Genomic DNA, 7552 nt, shown 5'->3' on the forward strand with positions numbered 1-7552 from the left:
TAGAAAACACATTTGAACTTGGTCACATTTCATTCTGCAAGTCCACTGCTGCAGGCAAAGCCATGCTGCAATRRCATGCTACAAGGCAATGCACACTTGTTTTTACATCGTAAAAACCCACGTCTAGTTTTTATTATTTTTTTAATTGAGTAGTTTCACATCAGCTGTGGTCTGTAACAACACTAGTTTACAGTCTGCTGCTTAGCATCGTCTGCTAAATGACAACAAAACTTGGGAGAAAACGGCAAYGTCAACTTTCTGATTTCTTTAAATATGACTGAGAGAAAAATAATACAAGTGTGTTGTAGTGGAAACAGGTGATAAAACAGATGGAATACTTGTCAAGAGAAAAACTGCATGAATCAAACTCRCACAAGATGCTAACTATGACTATCCTGACATGCTAGCTTCTCTCAGTAGCTCCATGAAAAGCAAAYAACAGGTAGCAGCAGGTTGGAGACAACTACTGTCATCGTCCTAAAATAATTTACCAATTTTCATACCAGTCTTTTAAGAATACTGACTTCCTGCCAACTGTGATTGTCCTATTACAGGATCTGCAACCTTTACAATCAAAAGAGCCATTTCTGCTCCTGGTCGCACTAATCAAAGTGTCCATAGCCAAAAAACAAGCTACAACTGGGATTATCAATTGGTGGTCCATGGGCCTTTTCGAGGCCTTTTGGGGAACATTTACGGTCAGTGGAGGTGACATTATAAAACTAAAGGAATATTGTTATTATTATTAAACTATTATTATAAACATCAGGACAAATAAAAAGAACATTTTCATGTAAACAAGAAAAATACTGTATAAAGTTTATACTGCATTTCATAAAAACGAGTACATCTGAAATATTCAGGCATGTTTATTTTCTAATTCTTATTATTATAGTCTTCACATTATTTAAAGGTAATTCTGGTGGATTTGAAAGAGAGAAAGAAATTGGAATCTTTAAGTAAACAACAGGCTAGCATGAGCTAACATGTTACTTTTACATAACTTTTTGTATTTGTAGTATTTTTCACATGTTTGTATACAAACTGATTTCTGTTGTGGGTATAACCCCCCACCCCCACCCAAAAAAAATGAAAAATAAAATAAAAATTCTGTTACGTTTGGTCACATTTTCAAAGAGCCACTGCAGAGGGACCAAAGAGACACATGTGGCCCCAGAGCCACAGGTTGCAGACCCCTGTCCTATTTTTATTATTATAGAAATTACGTTGAAATATCATCTTCCAAAAGTGAAGAATTTGTTTGTGAAAGTTTGATCATTTAACTGGAGTCTTACCCACCTCAAACAACTCACTTCCTCCCAGCTGCTTGAATTAAAGCAGGGATTTGAAAAGAGCCTTTTAGTTCCAGGACCCTGAGGTCTGACCGGTCTCACTGCGCCCCCTACAGGCCTGCCTCATGCAGCTGACCCAGTTCAGCCAGCAGGAAGTCATGACACTGAATCCAGTTTCTATGGTCTTAAACCTGTGGTCAGCTGATTGTAATAAAGCCTGTTTGTGATAAAACGCTGACTCAGATGTTTAGCTCTTCTTACAATCCACAGTGTAAAACGTCAAATTCTTGTCACTTTTTAACAGATCTTAAGTTGTTTGATCAGGTGTGTTTTTATTGTTTTAATAAAGTTCTTCATTCGTTCCAATCCACTGAGACCAAATAAGTTGTTTCATTAGGTGAACTGCTGAGACCAATCACAGATCAGTGCTTCGAAACTGCTGAGTCAGCAGCCCTCGTAGTACTAACTTTATTCCATTACTGAAGTATTACTGAAGTATTACTGAAGTNGTCAGTGAGTTTACTACTTTCTTTTACAACTTTGTTGATTTCACTACTTCTACTTCCTGTTGTCTTCTTCGTCATCTTTTTCACCAGTAGAAACAGCCGGCTGTTGATCACGTGACTCCCGTGATTCAAAAAAAAGTGTTTCCATTGCAGTTTTGCGAAAAACACCAATTTCCATTCGGCCGAAAAACCACCTCATCCTAGCGCAAAAACATTTTGTTGAAAAAAGGAAGTTTTTTCGAAAATGATGTGTTTCCATTGAGCAAATTTATTTTCGAAATTCTAATTTGCGCATTTTCATGGTGAATGGAAACGCAGCTAGTCACAGAGAATGGAGTATGAAGACATTTTTGAAAATCCTCCTAGGCTAGGCTAATTGCGAGCCAAATAAATGCTAATGTTCTATCATTTTCCATGTTTAAACAACAATGCTTTCTCAAAAACATATGGATATGAAACAGCACTACATTGGCTGATATTAAACCTCATCATTTACATGTACAGTAGTCCGTCTATGCTCCACACAAATATATATTTGGGCAGTAGGACAGGTATTSTTTGGTTGAGAAAATGACAACAAACTTAACTAAACTAACTAGAGATAAACAATATATCACTCGAGAAATGTCATGGTAATGTAGGTGTGTGCAACAGTCACACTGCAGGTCGTGCAGTGTAGGAGGTAAACTACATCAACATGATACTTACRTWGGGACTAAACCASTRAACTGTGGGGCATGCCTCCCCTAGAGGGCACCAGAGGTCGTGAGGTGAAGAAAGAAAGCTATCATCCGTAAAGTGGCTTGCACAAATAAAAAAACTTTTTTTCCTGTCGTAGGGCTACTTCCAAAAATGAAGTCAAACTATTTTTAAGAACCATGTCATCCATGGGGAGCTCTCATTGGCACCTGAAAATACATTTCCTCAAAGACGTTTTTGTCCTGAGGCAGCCAGGCAGGGCAGCAAAAATGAAAAACACCAGGTGTTTGCTAGCTGTTGCTGCTGATAGCCTGTAGGAGTCACAGAGGACGTGTGCTCTGTAATGAGGAGGCTCAGCTTGGAGACACAGCCCAGAGGAGGAGCTGATCCTAAAAGGAGGTTCTAGTCCCAACTGGTGGTTTTTGCTCCCCTGCCTGCTGCCTCAGGACACTACAGAATTTCTCAAACATGCATGAATGAGTCAAAGTAAGACTCTGGGCCTGTTTTTGATGAGAGGATAACATTATAACATGATATAAAGCTAAAAAGAAAAGTTGATTTTACATGATGCTGCCCCTTTAACCTCTTGAGCCCCATGCCCCCCGGTACCGGGGACAACACAGTTTTTTTTTGTTTTCTATTTCTTTTAACTTCTTTTAACTTACATTCTTTACATCTTATTTACATTATATCGCCCCATTAAACAAGGGGTACCAACAATTTTGTCCACTGTGTGCGGTGGCACAGTTGCTTGTTTGCTCTCTGAGGTGGGCTTATGTTTGTACACTTTGAAACCCCCTGCACAAAACCATAAATCATTGCACTAAACAGTCACGTTACAGCTTTTATTTTGACAAGTTGCTTTCGTCTAAGGTTAGCTCAGCCCCTCTAAAATTCAGGACAGCTTTGCCAGGAGAAGGGCTAAATGACATAATGTGTTAATTACCGTGTCATCACACAGTATTTCTTATTTCCCCAATTTAATGTCTGTTACATCCACCTTAACACGATTTATTGTTTCTGTTATTTTCATGTGACATGATGAATTAAAAAGAAGGATTTAATCAACACATTTTTAAACTTTTTTTTGGTGATGGCCTTAGTAAACAGGCTGTAGGTTGTAGGGTTGGATCCCAGCCAGAGACATTTCTGGGTAGAGTTTGTATGTTCTCTCCATGCATGCATGGGTTTTCTACGGGCACTCTGGTTTTCTCCTACAGCCCCAAAACATGGCTGTTAGGCTAATTGGTAACTCTAATTGATTTGTCTCTACGTAGCCCTGTGACGAACTTACGACCTGTCCAGGGTGTACCCCGCCCCTCGCACTGTGACTGCTGGATATGACCACCAGTGACACCAGTGGCCCTTAAAGGAAGAAGCGGGCCATTTATTTATTTTTGTCATGGTGCTGTTTGTTTCTGTGTTTGTGTGACCGTTTGCTGCCRGTTTGTTAGAAACCTGCTGGTTATCTGCTCAGCTTTGTCTCCTTCACCTCTCTCCAAGATGTTTACATGTTCTGCCTTTCCCAAGATCACCAAACAGGTTGATGGTTCTATCACTGCTTTCACTGTGTCGTTGTATGGCGCCGTGCGCTCGTATTCCAAAACTAAAGTGTCTTGCTTCAGGAGGAAGTTTGCACAAGTAACACCTTCCCTCTGTCAGTCAATCCCAGAGGTAATCCACCAGCAGAATTCAGCTGATGTCAGAACCATAAGTGTGCTGTACTGGCTTCTATCTGCTTAGAACCACCRGAGAGGAGGTTCTGAAACTTTAACCTGATGGAGACACATTCAGCCCAGGCAGAGTAGACCTGAACCACTGGTGGAGATGGGACTTAACAATAGCCTATAGGCTATGTGACCCAAATCTGATTTTCTCCTGACAATCTAAACTGTCATAACTGTCACTGAATACAATGTTTTTAAATTCGACCCAGGCCTTTTCAGTATGTAGCCGGTAAGTTTTAGAGGAAGTCTTGTTTTATAAGCCTAAAACAAATTAAATCTGACACCATTAGGCTAACCTGTAGAAACATTTTGACTCTTTATCAAAACTTTGTGATCAATGATTGATGACATGACTGAAAAGGTACTAACTACTGGTGATTATTAGATAGAAATTTACTTCAAACTTGACTGGACGATTCCTTTAAATGTATAGATGAAATATTTGAAGTTAGTCTTTAATACCTGGTTTGCCTTTCACTAAAGATGGAAAACAGGACGTTATCTCAAAGCTACGTTTGTGTGTGAGTTAAAAATGATGCAGCGTAGAGATGTGGCGTTCAACAATGATCTAAATCTTTTGAACGGCTCTTTTAAGCAAACAGCCTAGTTGTTGCAGAAAAATTGAGAAACATTTTTTTTTGTTTTTCTTCTTCCTCTTGGATGATTTCCTCCAAAAGCTGCAGACACACATGCTTCTTCTTTGCTTTTCCACTGAGATGGAGAAGAACAGGAAATAGAAAGTTGCAGCAATTGTGGAGGACGTGTTCAGGAGGGGAGGGGGGTCATGAACTTGATATGTCAGTTGTAATTAGTGACACACTGTATGTTCAAAACTGAATGTCTCTTTTAAATGAAAAGGTCCACAAGATCTGTCTCCCTTCAAATAGCCATATGTCCCATCTCTAATGCAGAGGGAGTGATAGATCATTTATTCACCCATTCTGCCTGGTAATTCTGATCCTGTAGGAGGAATTAATGAGCTTTAACTGTAATCAGCTTCTCTTTTAATGAGGAAAGAGGAGGCTTAATCCCATCGAAGGAGGAAATAAGTCCATCCGGTTATATCTTTAATTTGTGTTTATGAATTTATCAGGATACATTAGCTGTATCAGCTGCTTGCTCTGAAGTTTGTTTCAGTTGTTTATCTCTAAGAGTGGCTTTACTCTTGTTGTAAGGAGTTTAATCCAGATTTGAGCTCATATACAGTATGTCAGCCTTTTTTTCACCAATCCAAAGGATGCTTAATAAAAACATTTCATCATATTCTGATTGGACAGTTTTTATAAGTGTATTTAGCTGAAAAAAAAAACTAAAAACACATACAAACATAATGCTACCTTCAGCTGCATGTGTACAAGACATTTTCCAAGAACTCTTGCCCAACAGTCTGTTTTCAGATCTAATTATAAAGGAGCAAGAAACCAAAAAGTCAGTTGTACTATGATTCTTCCTCACATTTTGTCTCATTTTTAAATAAACCTCTTGACTTTTGTAATGTATATATTTGCTTAGAGTTGGCTGTAAATGTTTTGTTCCTGCTTAGAAGGTTAGAAGTGATATAACTATAGAGTTGAAGATATATCACTACAGGCCTGGTCCATCCTGTTAGCATCTGTGACAACATGGAGGAGAAAAATGGCGACTGAACAGGGCGTCGGCTCACAGCCACCATTATTAAATAACAACAACTGGATCTGTGTGTCAAAAATTATCTGATATTTTTACAATAAATTTACAAGTGTTAATTTTATTCAACTATCATGTAAAGCAGCAGATTTATACCAGAAAAATATATAATTTATAAGTAACAATTATAAAAAACTGACCTGAAGTCAGACAATAGACKTTTCAGTTAGTTGAAAAATTATGACTTCAACTAGTAATAAAGGATACTTATTATTTCTTACTGTAATAAATAAAAATAATAATAAATATTTACCAGTCAACACTTAGAAAATGTTCACTGCATACCTGGTTATAGGATGAAACTTACCTCTACTAATACTAGCTAACCATCTTCTCAACAGGTCAGGTTTGTCAGACACAAACCTAAAAATAGTTACATATAAAATACTATTTTACACGGTGTACAAATGACCTAAATCAGAGAACAAACCAGCTTGTAATAATTAATAACTGTGCCAAACTGTAGAATGATTCAGCAGAATGCTACATTTTCTATAACAATATGTGCTACAAAGGCTAACCAGTTCAATAAATARCAGTGATTAAATCAGATTTATAAGCTTATTTTAATCTTAAACAAAAACTTACATTTTTTGCTTTAGTTCTGGTCAGATCACATAGATGGATTATATAAACTGTAAAATATTAATATGTTATTATGTTATGTAATGTTCTGAACTGTGATTTCATTGTGCTCTGTACAACGACAGTAAAGGTCTAATCTATCTAATCTAATACTATTGTGTTAATATTATTATTTTATGATTTCTACATTGTCAGTCCTTTTTTATTCACTATGTTTCCAACATGTACAGTAATGGTAAATCCAGACTCCTGCCCGTAGCTTCACACGGTTTCCACCTCCACGGGTATAACCCACTGTGGTGAAACTGGACCAGACAGGACTTATCAGGGACAGGGGCTCACACTCAAATGTGCAACGGCTCTTGAATTTGACATAATTTTTTTCAAAAGAAAAAGTTCAGGTCTTTCTGTCTTGTTAGCCAATGAGCAGGTTGTGGATTGAATTCAGCATTTGTTGACTGAATCAAGGTACGTTTGACTGCAAGGTGTTTTGGTAGAATAAATAGAGGTCCTCACCCTTTCACATTTAGCACTTGACCCACTTAAAGTTAAATACAAGATGTCTCTTTATGCTATTTAAGCTTTTTACACTATATAAATAAACTGGTATATACTATATTTCTCAATAAGGTGCTCAAAATCAACCTCCTTACCTATTTCAAATTTTTTCAGCAGCTGTTAAAAAGCTGTGTGAATCAGGTGGTAAAACTATTCTGACCTCTATTCAAAATGACCTAACCAACTGTCCTGTCTGTCCTGTTTGATTAGGATGAATGTTGTACCAGGATACCCACTTGATACTAGATCAACAGTGTTTCTTTAGATCAGGGGTGGGCAATCCTGGTCCTCRGGGGCCGCAGCCCTGCATGTTTTATTTTTTCTCTGCTCAAACACACCTGATTTGAATGAATGGGTAATTATCAGGCTTCTGCAGTACGGAGGACCAAAACTGACATAATTAAAAATAAAAGCGGAAATATATAAATTGACTAATAAATAAATAAATAAATAAAATAAATAAATAAATACTTAAAGTGCACCAATATAATTCAAAAAG

Source organism: Austrofundulus limnaeus, unplaced genomic scaffold, assembly GCF_001266775.1.
Source record: "Austrofundulus limnaeus strain Quisiro unplaced genomic scaffold, Austrofundulus_limnaeus-1.0 Scaffold927, whole genome shotgun sequence".
Classification (NCBI taxonomy): domain Eukaryota; kingdom Metazoa; phylum Chordata; class Actinopteri; order Cyprinodontiformes; family Rivulidae; genus Austrofundulus; species Austrofundulus limnaeus.